Source organism: Marmota marmota, unplaced genomic scaffold (genome assembly GCF_001458135.2).
Source record: "Marmota marmota marmota unplaced genomic scaffold, marMar, whole genome shotgun sequence".
Taxonomy (NCBI): domain Eukaryota; kingdom Metazoa; phylum Chordata; class Mammalia; order Rodentia; family Sciuridae; genus Marmota; species Marmota marmota.
The window spans coordinates 3894415-3898287 of record NW_025999962.1 but is presented as its reverse complement, the minus strand read 5'-3'; the positions used below and the strand labels follow the sequence as shown (position 1 = coordinate 3898287).

Below are 3873 nucleotides of genomic sequence, written 5' to 3'. Positions count from 1 at the left end.
CTCTCCAGCCCGGCTGCCCGTGGGGGTGACCCTCCTCTGCAGCCGGACAAGCGGGTCCACTGGTCCCTCCGTGTGACTTTGAATCCCTTCCCCATCCCCCTGGACCTGGAGAGCTGGTCCAGCTGAGCTCACCCCATGTCCGCGGGTGTGCTGAGCCTGGGGCCCTGTGTCGTGCTCCCCAGGCTCAGCCTCAGCGGTGCTCCCCAGCCAGGCTCCAGGGAGCACAGCCCATGGCCTGCCCGGAGCACGGGGCAGCACCCGGGGCTCCAGGGGCTCGGCCTGCCCACACCAGGGGGCTTCCTGCTTGGCAGAAACAACAAATGTTGCTTAGAAATGGGAGAAAAGTTGCTGAGCTCTGTAGTCCGCGTTGACATCTGGGCAGACGCACTTGGAGGTCTAATTAGCTCGCCGCTCTGGGGGACAGTGGCTCAGAATTTTCCGGGAACTGAGAGGTAACATCAAACAGGGCTCTTGAAAGAGCTTTGTCGGCAGAAATCCCAGTGAGAACTGGGGCGGCGGGGGCGGGCCTCCGGGGGGAGGCGGCAGCAGGCCTGGGCGGGCAGCGAGTGGCCAGGAAGGACAGGTGGGCTCGCCTGGCGGGGGGGAGCACCTGGCCCTGGCCAGGTGATGGGCCTCTGTGACCTCCACTCCCGTAGTGGGGTGCCATCTGGCCACACATGGGTGGCAGGAGGATCGAGCACGGGGGTCCCACAGCTCGCCCGTGGCAGATCTGGGAGGGCAAGCAGGCTCTGGGTCCCCCCAGGACACCAGGCGGCCACCCGGCCATCCACGCATCTCAGGGTGCCTCAGGACAGGTGCTCAGATACCCTGGCTGCAAAGGCCCTGGTGCTGTGGCTTCGACCTCCACTGTCAGCTGTGGGGACCTGTGGGGTCTGCCGCCTCTGGAGGCAGCACCCAGACAAGATATGTAGGTAGCTGCCCCCCCAAGGTGGGCCGGGAGGAAGACTCCTGAGTACCTGCTCCGTCCAGCCCCGGGCTGGGAGGTTCTGCAGCCCCGTCTCCTGTAGTTTTCAAAAGTCGAGGGGCTCCTGCCCTCGGTTTGCAGACGAGAAAACTAGGCCTCAGAGAGGCTCGGTCGCCTGCTCATGGTCACACAGCAGCTGAGCTACTGGGATTTGGGTCTAAGCTGGTCTGACTTCAAAGTCAAGGTTCTTTCAGGCTCAGATTCTTGGCCTCAGGTGTTGTGGGGCCGAGGTGGGGGGGCGGGGGAGGAGGCCATTGTGAAACCAAGCCCTTCCTGGCTGCTGGACTTCCTCTCCTTCCCAGGGACAGGAACAGGCCATCTGGGGGCTCCACTGCTCCTGCCCCCCCAGGGACGAACCCCTGCTCCCTGCAGCCCGGGGGCCTGTCCCTCTGGGGGCAACTCCACTATGCCGTGTTGCTGGACATCACAATCAGCACTTGGCCAGAGGAGGAGGCGCACCCAGAGGCCAGGCTTGGATGCAGATGGCAGATGGGCTCTGACCCCACCTCCCCACCAACAGGTCACCCCAGTTAGGCCTCGGTGTCCTGTCCTGTGTCCTCCCTCCTCGTCCTCCTCCCCTCCAGCCTCAGACGGGAAACTCTCAGGGAATCCACGGTGCCAGCCTGGTTCTGGGCCCTGGGAGCAGCGGGGGCCTCACTGACAGGGGGCAGGAAGGTGGTTCTCTGCCCAGCGTCCGTGGCCACACAGAGGCCCTGTCATGACTGTGATCCGCCCAAGGTCCACGTGGGCTCCCCGAGGCTGGCACCTGGGCAGTGCCCCTCTGAGACCCCCTGGCTGCCAACCAGGCTGCGGGGGAGGCAGCCGCGGGCAGGGGCGGGCCAGAGGGGAGGAGGGGCAGGAGGAGGTGACAGACCTGGGTCAGCCTTGGACTTCTGCAAATCAAGGCCGGCTCCGCCTCCTCCCCACTGAGCCGGGAGAAAACAGCTTTCACACTGTATTTTCTGATTCTTTTCACTCTTGTGCTGCTAAATCGATCCGGAACAGATTGTCCAGTTGTTTGAATCTCGGGAGCGAAGTCTCCTGATCTCTCGCCAGCCGGAGCGGACTCTGCCAGGCCCTCGCCTGCTGGCCTCCTGGTGCCAGGGTCCAGCTGGAGGTCCAGGATGCCTTCAGTGGGAGGGTGGTGCTCCTGCCCAGGGACCCACTGGGACCGTGGTGTCCCTGGAAGGGAAGGACAGAACCAGCTGGGCACCGTGGGGAGCAGGGCCACACCGGGGCCTGGGCTGGCCTGCCTTCTCCCTGTCCCCCACCAGGAGGGCACTGAGTCACACAGAAGCAAGGAGGGCAGTCAGCTGTCACCTCTGGTGTGGGTGGGTGGCACCTGGGTCCTGCCAGGTGGGTGAATGGCAATGTCTGCCTGGGCACAGCGTGGGGCGGGGGTGGCATTCCAGCCACATAAGTGTCACCTGGTGGCTGGGGTAACTGGCCTGAGCGCTCAGGGGTGGGCCCTCCGCAGCCTGGGTTCCTGCTCAGCTTCCCACAGAGGCCAGGACGGCCATGCTGAGGCGCTGGAAGTTTCCAGAATCATCCCCCGAGGCTCCGCTGGTGTCCCTCCACCCGTCCTCATGGCCACCACGCCTCTCTGTGGACGCCCCTTCCCTTTCCTCCTGCATCATACCCCACACCTGGCTCCTCTTAGCAGGAATCAGGCCTCAGGACAGGACAGGTGACTGTCCACGTGTCCCCAGAGACAGCAGCCCACCAGGCCAGCCCAGTGTGATCTTGGGAGGGAACAAACTCTCCACATGTGCTGGGCAGATGGCTCCCACTCCCGCCTGACACCTGCCCCCCCCCCCCCCCCGCAGGAAGCCACAGGGGGCGGGAAACAAAGTTCAGTCTTCAGAATCTACTTCCCGGGAACTCTGGGCCAGAGGAGGCCCGAAGAGGCCCGAGGAGGCCCCGTGGAGGCCCGAGGAGGCCCCGTGGAGGCCAGCAGCTCTGACTACAGCTCCCCCGGCGGGGCCAGGCCAGCCCTTCTCGGGGCTGGTCTCCCTGATCTCCCCCAGGGGACCAGAGGAAGGAGTGGCAGAGTCCTCCCTGGGCCACTCTGCATGCCCCGGGCCAGCCTGGCCTGGACACTGTCTGGGAGACCTGCGGGGCCACTTCTGGAGCAGCCCGGTCCCTGGGGCTGTTCTGTGGCTGCAGTGGCCTGGTTCTGCCCGCAGGTTGGAGGGACCTCCACACCCTGCCCTGGCCCTGTGGCCGGGACCCCTCAGGAGGCCTGCCACCCACTCGGCCCCGCCACCCAACTCCCCTGCTCTGGAGCTGCCCGTGCTCCCTACTGCCCAGGAGGGACGGAGGGATGGGCCGGGCCCTTCCTCCGAGTCCCAGTTCTCCTTCACACATCCCAAGTGACATTCCAAGGCTAGACGGCTCCCAGGGGAGGCAGTGTCCTCCTGGGGTGGGGGACGCGACGGGTTTCCTTCAGCACAGGGATCTCTGAGCGGAAGGACAGGAAGCCCTGGGCTAGACCCGGCTCTGCCCAGAACTGAACTGCTAGGGACGAGGTCACTTGTGCACAGCACAGGGTGGCCCTGCAGCCCCGCCCCACAGGGAAGCTTCTGCCCAGTCCTCAGGCTTCGCCCGAGCTGAGGCCCCCTGGCTCCTGCCGGCCCTCCCTCCCTCCCTCCCCGTGCACAGCTGACCCTGGGCTGGGCGCTGCCGCAGAGCCCTCAGCAACACCAGCCTCCACCCTTCAGCGGAGGAGCTCTGACCTGCCCTGTGGCTACAGCCTCCTCCTGTTTCCATTACGTATCACAGAGGCTTGATAACAACAAGGACAGGAAGATTTACTATCCCTTGCTACATCCAAGACTCGCACCAAGCAGGCTCCTTGGATTGACTCACCTAATTCTTGTAAGAACCCT

General features: G+C 65.0%; 1 protein-coding gene across 5 annotated transcripts in view; it reads right to left on the bottom strand.

The window, feature by feature from the left end:
• The window catches only part of Shisal1 (shisa like 1), a 100935-nt gene that overhangs the window by 49856 nt on the left and 47206 nt on the right, over positions 1–3873 (bottom strand). The window contains exon 1 of one of the 5 annotated variants that reach the window (XM_048803010.1): positions 1860–1884. The exons of the other annotated variants lie outside the window; for them this stretch is intronic. The gene's annotated coding sequence lies outside the window, so the exon portion shown is untranslated. Of the gene's footprint in view, positions 1–1859; positions 1885–3873 lie in introns of those variants that run through there. 5 annotated transcript variants of the gene reach the window in all.